At 43.5% G+C, this 11,310-nt stretch overlaps 1 protein-coding gene and 1 long non-coding RNA gene across 2 annotated transcripts in view; one reads left to right on the forward strand and one right to left on the reverse strand.

Annotated features, from left to right (window-relative positions):
* SERGEF (secretion regulating guanine nucleotide exchange factor) overlaps positions 1-11,310 on the forward strand; it is a gene marked incomplete at its 5' end in the record, with an annotated part of 265,393 nt that overhangs the window by 78,525 nt on the left and 175,558 nt on the right.
* On the reverse strand, positions 4,011-9,547 carry LOC102488594 (uncharacterized). The gene is made up of 3 exons (XR_333665.1): positions 9,415-9,547; positions 7,860-8,680; positions 4,011-4,251 (listed from the first exon to the last, which is right to left on the reverse strand). It is a non-coding gene; the product is annotated as an uncharacterized LOC102488594 (long non-coding RNA).

An 11,310-nucleotide genomic window follows, 5' to 3' on the forward strand; every position in this document is an offset into this window, starting at 1 on the left:
CTGTAGTTACTGCTGCACCATGCATTTATCATTCTGCTCCCCTGGCATATTTTGCCAAGCTGCGTAAAATTCCCCATTCCTTCCTACACTCGCCAGCTCCATGATGATGGTGCATCTGGTGGCCATGGCTTCCCTGATCGGGGTTTATGACGATAGCAAGCAGCACTTACCAAGTCCCAGTGGATGACCAGTTCTCTGCTAAGCACTTTCTAGACACCATCTTTTAATCTTCATGACAACCCAGCAGAGTTGGGATTATTATTCCTCAGTTTGCAGATGAGGAGCGTAAGACTGGAGGATGGTCACTTATCTAAGCTCCCGTAACTGGTAAGTGACAAAGTTATACTAAAACCCAGGATCTTCCTGCAAAGCTTGTGCTATTCAATGCCAGGATTCCATTCTGAACTCTGATGTTCATTCTCTATAGGACCTAGGACTGGATCTTTGCCTGTTTAGGCCTCTATTTGCTCATCTGTGGAATGAGAAACAGTACTGATGGGTCGTCCAGAGTTCTACAGCTAGTACTGTTCTGCCTGGGTTTGAGCTCTTACACACCTGCAAACAGACTTTCCCCCCCAGCTTTGAGAATTTTTGGTTTGGTTTCATAGTGACAGCCTAGGTGCTATGTATTAATTCTATAGCAGTGACATTAATAGCAAGCAATTAAGAGACTATATAGCATAAAATAGTATGGATCAGTGCTTTCTATAGACCAGTAAAGCTTTCTGTGATGATGGGAATGGTGTATATCAGCCCAGTAGCTGATAATGACGTGTGGCTATTGAGCACTAGAACTATGACCAGTGTGACCACAGAACTGAATTTTAAATTTTATTTAATTCAAATTTCAATATTCACATGTGTCTTGTAGCTACCATATTGTACAGCATAGGAATAGACAAGGTAATAATATAAAACAAAGTAGGTTTTAGATTCTTCTATCATTATCTTTGTTTCCTATGTTCCATTCAAGGCCTCTGACTTACATGTGGATTTTTCCAGAGTAGTACCTGATGTATTACTGCATTTACATTATGCTTTCAGTTTCAGAACACTGAAGTATACTTGACTGTACGTTGTCCCCCCTTGCCCATGAAGCATGTAAAAAAGATGAAGAGTGCTCTTTGCATTTCTCAGATAGGGAAGTGGAGCAACAGAGATGTTAAATACACTATTAAGAACTGAGTGAGTACTTATTGCACGAATAAGTGACATCTGAAACCAGTTTTGGAGCAGTTGAACCAGGACTGCGAAAATATACTTTCTAGTTCTCAGAGTTTCTTCTATTTTTCCTTGTCCCCCCACCCAAGTTTTATTTATTCATTCACTCATTCATTTATTTATTTTAAGGTTTTTGCCATAGGGCATATGTGCTTACCAGAGAGAGAGAGATAGTAAGAAGTCACTCCCAGGGAAATGGCTACACAGCAGTCCCGTCTCCTCTATTCTCTCCCTGGGGTTTTGGGCGCACACACACACACACACCCAGCATGATTTTTAGGCTGCCAGGTCTGGGACTTGAACTACTTTTGGACTTGAACTACTTGTGGGAGTCCAGTGCTTTAACCACCACACCACCTGCTGGCTCCCCTCTTATTTTTCTATCACTGGTGTGCCAAGCATAGAATAGAGAGACTCTGCTTATTAGATAATTCTTCTACATTAGGTGTGGGACTCCCCCCCCCACCCCTGCCATTGTATACCTTTCTGAACTATTTGATGTTTTCACTCTGTGTAGATATCTTTTCATTATAACAATAAAATAGACATTTGGAAAAATTCTATGAAATAGTATAAGGCTGCAAAGTGAAACTGTTTCTATTTTGTAAATGTGAGAACTGTCATGCTAACCAAACAGAGAGGCAGGATTTTCATGTGGGATCTGTGATCAGAAGAGGATGGAACCCCATGTCAATCACACCTAGTAATGGTAGACTAGTTCCTATCAAACCAACTTTACTGCAGAAAACAAATGCAGACTCACACAAAATGTGAACAGATACCGACAGGAATGGGAGAGTGACCAAAGCAGTCACATTCTTCACAGTGTTAAAGTCCTGCAAGTGAAGAATGACTGAGGGACTGCTCCAGATTGATTCTCAAGAGACATGACAACAAGGTGAAATTTGCCGACTTGCAAACTGGATCTTTTCATAGTGAAGGACATTGCTGGGACAATCGGTGGAACCTAAATGGAGTCAGAAGTTTCTCTGGAAGTTACATGCCAGTGTTAGTTTTTTAGTTGGGATGATTAAATTTTATGATGTAGAGTGCGTTGTTGATTGTGGTGACAAATCAATGAAAACATTTTAGAGTGATGTGGCATCAATTTGACAAGGTGCACAGAGAACTTTCAGAGAAAAAGAGAAAGCAGGAAGGAACTATACAGCAAAGATGGCAAAACGTTAAGATTTGGGAAATATGAATAAAAGGTAAATAGGGGTTCTTTGTACAGTTTTTATAACTTTTCTGTAAGTTTGAATTTATTCCCACAAATAGTAATGTGTTCTATTTTTATCATTGTCACACATTAGTATTTGTGGGATGCAGCTAAAGACGTGCTTTTAGGGAGATCTGTATCTATTTTTTTTTTTTTTTTGTCTTTTTAGGTTTTTTGCTGTAGGGTGTGTATGCTGCCAGAGGGAGGGAGGGAGAGAGAGACACACACACACACAGAGGGAAGATCTTCCCCTGGAGGAATGGCCATGTCATAGTCTCTTCTCTGAAATTTCGGGATTTTGGGCACACATGTGTACATGCCTGGTATGATTTTCAAGCCATCAGGTCTGGATCTCGAACTGTGGTTGACCATGTGGGAGTCTAGCACTTAACTACTATGCCACCAGCTGACCCTGAAATTTATATCTTTAAAGGCATATATTAGAAAAGAAAAGGTTCTAGATTCATTAACTTAAGGTTCCACCTTTAGAAGTTGGTTAAAGTTGAGAAAAATTAACATTGAAAAACTCAGTTCTAGCTGGCCCTTACTGCTGCAGTTAAGCATTCTGCCTAGAAAGTTGGATCCCACATGGCTGACTATGGCTTAAATCCCAGTGCAGGGGGCTTGCAAAAAATACTCTGGGTGCTTGTGTATGTCTGTGTGTGTGTGTGTGTGTGTGTGTGTGTGTGTGCGCGTATGTATGCCCCCAAATCCTGACAGGATGGAGTAATGGAGGAAAAAGGATTACATTTCGATTGCACCCCATTGGGTGGTGCTTTTTCTCTGGCAAGTGGTGTGCCCTCTCGCACAAATTAAAAAAAAAAAAAATTTTTTTTTTGGAGAAGTTTTTGCTATAGGGCATGTGCGTTCACCAGAAAGACAGGGAGCGACAGAGAGGCAGAAAGTGAGAAATCACCCCTCAGGGGGGAAGGCCACGCCGCAATCCCTTCTTTTCCATTTTCCTCTTGGGATCTTGGGCACACATGCACATGCGCCCTGCACGAATTTAAGCCACCGGGTCTGGGACTCGAACTGTGGTCAACTACATGGAGTGACATAGCCATTATGCCAACTGCTGGTCCCTAAAAAATTTTTTTTAATTAAAGAATTTATATAGCAGCCACAAAGAATTGGAAAAAAATTTAAAAAGCAGTTTCTTTTATAGCACAGCAAAAAGCAAAATAAAAAAAATTGGTATAAATTTAACAAAAATGGTGCAAGACTTGTACGTTAAAAACTACAAAACACTACTAGGAGAAGTTAAGACCTCAATAAATGAAAAGATCTATCACACCCATGGATTGAAAGACTTACTGTTGAGTTGTCAGTTTTCCCCAAATTGACTTGTAAGTTTAAAACCATCCCAGGAGGCTTTTTTCCCGGCAGGGGTAGAAGTTGATAAGCTGATTCTAACGTTTATATGGAAACATAAAGGACCGTGACGTGACTCTACAGCAGTCTTGGAAAGAATAAAATTGTAGGGTTCACATAACCTGACCTCAAGCTTGTCTCTAAGGCCACAGTTTTAAACAACAAAACAATGCCAAGCAATTTAATTTTATTGGGTGTTCAGGAAAGCTGCGATGCATTTTTGCATAGAAAAACAGAAAAACAGTCATGACTTTTCCAGTGACCTAGTACAAAGGATAGTAGGCTTGAATAGACGTTGCTCCACAGATGGTGTTCAGATGGCCAACAAGCATTACCTCGGTGCCGATCAAATGCTCTCATACTCTAACCTAAAAGTTCTTCCCATCGGCCAAACCCAGAGAAAGTCAGGAAGGCAAGGAAGTCTGGCTGATGTATCATTTCTCCACACAAAAAGGAAAGGAGTAAATCAGAGAAAAAGAGAAGAAAAGTGAAAAATCATTCAGTTAATAAATCACTAGTCATTAGGGAAATGCAAATCAAAACCACAATGAGATACCACCTTAACACATTTTAGTAGGAAAAAACCCAGAATGACAAGTGTTGGTCATGGTGTGGAGAAATTAGAACTCTTCTGTCGTTGGTGGGAATGTAAAGTGATGCAGCTGGAAAACAATATGGCAGTCCGCAAAACACTAAAAATAGGGGGCCACAGGGTGGTGCAGTGGTAGTGAACTGGACCCGTGTGGGAAGGTCCTAGGTTTGGTCTAAGGGCCTCCCTGTACACACCCAGCAAGCACGTGCCAGTTACGTGAGCCAGTTGAGGCTGGAGATGGGATTGCGGCGTGAGGTATGCTTCCCTCTCAGGAGAAATAGTTTTGTTTTTATTTTTAATTAAAATAGAATTACCATAAAATTTGTCAATACTACTTCTGGGTATATAGCTCAAAGAATTGAAAGCAGGATCTTGAAGATGTATTTGCATGCCCATGTTCGTCGTAGCAGTTCTCAAATAGCAAGAAGATGGATACAATCTAGTTGTCTGTTGGCATGTGAGTGGTAAGCCATATGCATAAACTGGACGAGAGCCTTAAACAGGAAGGAAATTCGGACACAAGGTGCACGCAACATGCATAAACCTTGAGGACAGTGTATTAATGAAATAAATCCGTACAAAAGGACAAATGTGTGATTCCATCCAAATGAAATACCTAGAAGAGTCAAATTCGTAGAGACAGAGAGTCTAATGGTGGTTCCCGAGGGCTGGAGAAGGGGGGGTAAGGGGAGTCATTTCTGAATGGGTACAGAGTTTGAGTTTGTATGATGCAAAGAGTTCTGAAAGTGGATGTGGTAATGGTTACACCACAGTGTGAACATTCTTCATGTCACTGGACAGCACATTTAAAAATGGTCAAGGTGGTACATTTGATATTATGTGTATTTTACCACAATACAAAGACTTGTGGCAGGGGCCTGGGGAGGTGACTCCATAGCCTGGTGGTAAAGGCATCTGGATTCCACATGGCCAATCCCACAGTGTCAGGCCTGGACCCGGTGACTTGAGAAACAATCCAGGTGCATGTGTGTGCTGCCCCAAATCCTAAAGGAGAGCGAGAGAGAGGAGAAGAGATTATGGCATGACCATTCCCCATGGGGGGGTGCTTGCTTTCTTTTTTTAACCTCTCTTTGCTTCTCTCTCCAGTGAATACAGTGTGCCCCCTCTGGAAAAAATTTAGAAAATGAACAAAATAAGAAAAAGAATAGGGGAGAAATAGAAGCATATGTAACAGACACTATATCTGCAGTTTATTAATTTATTTAATTTTATTTATTATCATAACCTTGTTTATATTACATTGAATCACATATCTTTAAAGTGTATTACATTTCTTTTTCCAGTAGGAATAACATATCAGTCAGGACAAAGACATTACTGTCCACATCATCATCATCAAATAGTTTTTCATCATTTTTTTCAGATTATTATTATTATTATTCTCATTTTTTTTTTTTTGGAGAGGTTTTTGCTATAGGGCACGTGCGCTCGCCAGACAGACAGAGAGAGACCTAGAGACAGAAAGCGAGAAATCACCCCCCAGGGGGGATGGCCACGCCGCAATCCCTTCTCCTCCATTCTCCTCTCGGGATCTTGGGCACACACGCACATGCACCCGGGGTGAGTTTAAGCCACTGGGTCTGGGACGTGAACCGCGGTCGACTACGTGGGAGTCTAGCGACATAGCCATTACGCTAACTTCTGGTCCCCTTATTCTCATTTTTTAAAAAACATTCAATCACTATATATCATTTGGCTTATAAAATGAATTTACCCAAGTTGAAATACTTCTCAGACCAGTCCAGTTGGGAATACCATACATGTTTTATCATCAACAGCTGATAAACCCTTTCTGTGTCCCATTAATGTCATGCCTCTCTATTTGTTTTCTTGCTATCTTTCTCTATACTCTTCCCTTCTCCCATCCCATTCCACACTGTCTTCAGCTTCAATAACCGTGTTCACTACTTTTATGCCCTCCAGTAGGTCGATAACTACCATAAAGTGTGGATAGTCGGTATATATTAAGTGGATACATGCAATATCTTTCTTTCATATCCTGGGTTGCTTCACTCAGCATTAGATCCTCCATAGTCGACCACTTTCTATCAAATGCTAGGGTCTTATTATTATTTTTTATGGCTGAGTAGTATTTCATAGAGTGTATGTGCCACACTTTTTCCATCCATTCATCTGTTTGTGGACATTTGGATTGGTTCCATGTCTTAGCGATCGTGAGTAATGTTTCAATAACACTTATGTGCCAGTGCTTTTCTTATTGAGCATTCTCATGTCCTTTGGGTGGATACTCAGAAGTGGGATTGCTGGATCATATGGTAGTTCTATTTGTAGATCGTTGAGGAACCTCCATATTGTTTTCCACAGTGACTAAACCAGTCTGCAGTTTATTTTGAAATGCATAAAATAGATGGACTGATGAATGGAGAGGGGACTGGCTAGGTATGTGATAAAGCACATGCAGTAAAAAGTGCATCGTTAGGATCTAGGTAGTAGAAATGTGAGTGTTTACTGTATAGTTAAGCCTTTTGTAGGTTTGAAAAATTTTGAAAAGTGTTGGGGAAGAAACAAATTATTAAAAGAAAGGATGCTTTAGGGCCAGTAGATGGTGTAGATTACATTGCTGGGATACCACATAATCGAATGAGGTTTGAGTCCCAGATCTGGCAGCTTAAAACTCATGTGTGTACATGCCCAAAATTTTGAGAGAAGAGTGAAAGAGGAAGGATTATGGCATGGACATACCCCTTGGGGATGATTTTTTTGCTTTCTCTCTTTTTGTCTTTTTCTGTCTCTCTATAGCAAAAATCTCTTTCTAAAAAGAAGACAGGACACCAGTTTCTAATGGCTTTTAACACCCCTCAGCCCTACAGCGACTTTAGGGCTTCTGCAGGACACCAGTTTCTAATGGCTTGAACCACCCGTCAGCCATACAGTGACTTTAGGCCTGCTTTGAGCAGTGGGTGGCCTGATCTTGGGCAGTGGTTCCCATCTTAGCCTTTACACTAGTTTTCTCCAGTGTGAGCCTGAAGGCAAACTAGAAGGGGGCCCTCAGGAGTGATCGCCATTTTTCAAAGAAATAAATGTGGGTGAGATTGGGCAGAGGGTGGGAAACTGACATTGGGGGCTTCCTTACCCAGCATTCTCTATGGATATTGTCTCATTTATTTCTGCCAGTGATATTAAGTAGGTGGACTTTATCGTCTCTGCGTTACAGATGGGACCCTGGAGCTCTAAGAGGCTAAGCACCTGGCCCACGGCTGCACAGCAGAGCAGGGCCTGCCACCCAGATGTGTGGACATGCAGTGCACTGTCCTTGCCACTGTCCTGGCTGGCCTGTTGGCATCCTGGAGAGTGGTGTCTTGCCCATGGGGAGAGGAATACTGGGGGTGCATGGTGGCTTGGGTCTCTCACACCTCCTTTTGTTCTGGAAGTCCTCTTTCAGCTTCCCTATTGAACCTTCTAGAATGGACTTACTTGTTGGCTAGAGCCTTTCCCATTCAGCTTTCCTCTTGGCCAGCTGGGAAGAGGAGAGGAGGAGCCGGGATGGAGAGTACACTGACTGTACCATCAGAAAGGTTTTTCTGGGACTCCGCTGTAATTAACACTTTTCACTTAAAATAAAACAAGGGAATAGCTGTTCCTTCTCCTTTCCAAATACACTGAGAACCTTTGTGGCATCCTGGTGGCTCGTTCCTGTGATGTCTAAGCTTTAGGTGTGGATTGAGAAAGGTTCCGACACCACCGTTATCAGAGGGGCTTTCTCGGGGGAAGGACCAAGTCTGGGATGGTCTGCTCATCTGCCGGGTGGGGAGGTCACTGAGCTGTGGACTGACCTGAGGCTGGCTTTCTCTTTGTCTTCATACTTTTGGGATGTCCCTCATGTCTTTGTTCCCTGCTGGCTCACTGACTCCCTCCCCTGCAATGACTGTCCTGTCCCTGAGGAGTCGTGCTGTTTGCGATCCCTGGGCACACCTGAGTGATCCAGAGGAAGCCAGCAGCATACTGTATTCATGCAGCGAGGTGGCACCTTCGCTTCCTGCGTTGAAATGCCCAAATTAATTCACTGTTGTTAGCAGTCCTCCCGGCTGAGAGGGCTGTTGGCGTTCAGAGTGTTCCAGTGCAAGAGGTGGGGCTGCGAAGTGGATTTTGCTCTCCATACGCAAATGCTTTGGCCGGATTTACCTTGGTACTTCATTATTGTGGAAACCGACTGGCGACTGGCGACTGGCGAGGGAGGGAGATGGAGACAGGCTGGTGGGTGGATAGAAGCCAGAATAATGAAGTCCACTTTCCTTCTTAAATTAGAAAACAAAACAAAACAAAAATCAAAACCCAAAAACCCCAAACCTTATGTTTCTAGGCTTGCCGTCTAACTTATTTACTATGAGAACGTGCTCCTCTGTTCTTTCTTTCCTCTACCCTGATCTCCCTTTCTCTTTCTCCTTACCCTGTTACTCTCTTCTCCTATCTGTCCCTGCTGGACCTTCTACTCTTTTAGCCTTTGTTTTCCAAAACTGTGAAAATATGGGATGGTGGGGAAGTACAGCATTCCAGACTCCTGCTTCCCTTCCCCAGGTAATAGGGTCACCGTATACAAAGGGGGTCCAGGATGTAATAGTGGCTTTTTTTTTTTTTTTTTTTTTTTTTGAGAGGTTTTGCTATAGGGCGCATATGCTTGCCAGACAGAAGAGAGAGACATAGAGACAGAAAGCGAGAAATCACCCCCCAGGGGGGATGGTCATGCCGCAATCCCTTCTCTTTCATTCTCCTCTCGGGATCTTGGGCACGCACGTACGTGCGCCCAGCGTGAGTTCTAAGCTACCGGGTCTGGGATGTGAACCGTGGTCGACTACGTGGGAATCCAGCAACATAGCCATTACGCTAACTGCTGGTTCCCAATAGTGGCTTCTTCAGAGTTTATCACACTCGTTATGCTTTGTCCCACAGTGGCCCACTGGATAAGAGCACGTCTACACCAAGCTAGGGGGCACCCAGAAACCAAGGCTGAGATTGATGAGCTTTCCCTCACACTCATTTGTTGCATCACTTTGGTCTCTTCTGATGCTGACGCGGTATCCTGCCATCGCCTCCGCTGAGCAGTATGGCTGATCACAACTGCATCCCTGCACCTGCTTTGGATTAGATGCTGTTTGTTCACTTCATAGAGCTCTGGTTCTGTGTTGCCCAGTGCCCCTCTCCGTTGCTAGGATGTCCTGTGTTTCTGTGTTTGCCCATTGTCAGTTGTTCTTGACTCCCCACTCTGAGCTTCCTATTTTTCCATGTCTCTGTTGTTGACAATAACTGAAGTGTCCTGCAGTGCTGGGCAGAAAGACCCATAGGAGGTGAAAGAGTCTAGGGCCCCTCCTATTCTCATGGATCTAATCTCTCGAGAGCCAGGGATTCTGTAATGTATAGTAGCACCCTGAACTGGGTTCTAGATTGAGTTTGGCAATAACTTGCTGTATGGCTTTTAAGAAGTCAGTGGCATAGTGGTTAACGCACTGGACTTTCACATGGCTGACCATGGTTCGAGTCCTGAACCTGGCAGCTTGCTTTCTCACTTTCCTTCTCTCTCACTCTTTTTTTTTTGGAGAGATTTTTGCTATAGGGGGCGTGCGCTCACCAGACAGACAGAGACAGACAGAGAGATGGAAAGCGAGAAAGCCCCCCCCAGGGGGGATGGTCACGCCGCTATCCCTTCTCCTCCATTCTCCTCTTGGGATCTTGGGCATGCACGCACGCGCGCCCGGCATGAGTTTAAGCCGGGACTCGAACTGCGGTTGACTATGTGGGAGTCCAGCGACATAGCCATTATGCTAACTGCTGGTCCCGCTCTCTCACTCTTTCACTTGGGTCCTCTCTGGTTAAATTAAAATAAATAAATAAATTTAACTAAGATAATTCTTTTTTAAAAAAAGAAGTCATTTACCTCTTCGTATTTCAGCTTTCCTGTCTTAAGGCAAGGTACCTTCAGGTACATAAGTATAAATTAAGGTGCTTATGTTACGTTGTGACCAAGTCTAAGCCCTTCTCAGGCATATCATTCTTTAAAGCACTTGGTGAGACTAACCAATGGTGGGACAAACAAAAAATATCTGAGTTTGTCTAGTCTTGCATCTCCTTTCTTCTCTGTGGCATGCCTGGGACCACAATTGTGGAATGAAGCCATGGTACAGGTTGAGGTCTGCAGGAAAGTGACCATGAGCACAGTTCCAGTAACAGGTCCTGGCAGCATGTGTGCTGGGCCAAAGGGCCTTTAGTACTTGGGGTGTTGGGAAGGGCAGAACGGCCATTGGCTGCTAGGGGTGGTTTCCCAGAGCATCTCCCTCCTGGCCATTGACTGTTTTACTGAGAATAGTACATGCACCAGGCTCTAGGTGGGGAGGATGGCACCAATACAGCTCGCCGATGTGGGTGGAGAAATGTCACAGATGGTTCTAGAATCCTGAAGTCAAACCTAATCAGGGGCCGTGTGTCACACAGGGCTGGCTTGACCCTTCTGCCTGTGGATCCAAATTTAGGATAAATTTTATTGTTAGAAAACTGATTCTTAAATATATATATATATATATATGTAAAATTCTAATTATATATATAGTATGTGTTCACTGTAGAATTACTGAAGAACACCAAAATCTTCCGTAATTTCGCAACCTCTGGAAAACCACTTGTAACATTCTAATGCATTTTCTAACGTGTTTTTTCTTTATTCATGATTGAGTGTGCATATATGCATGGGGGAGAGGGAGGGGGGAAGATATAAGTACCCTCCACAGGATGGGGGCCGTGCCACGGTCCCCTTTCTCAGTCCTTCCTGCTCAGATCCTGGGTACTCATGCACATGCCTGGCATGGCTCAGGCTTACCGGTCTAGGAATTAGAGCTGCCGGTGCCATGTGGGAGCCAGCTTCTGAGCAGCACATTCC

The sequence above is a fragment of the Tupaia chinensis genome, unplaced genomic scaffold (genome assembly GCF_000334495.1).
Source record: "Tupaia chinensis unplaced genomic scaffold, TupChi_1.0 Scaffold000077_1, whole genome shotgun sequence".
Classification (NCBI taxonomy): Eukaryota; Metazoa; Chordata; class Mammalia; order Scandentia; family Tupaiidae; genus Tupaia; species Tupaia belangeri.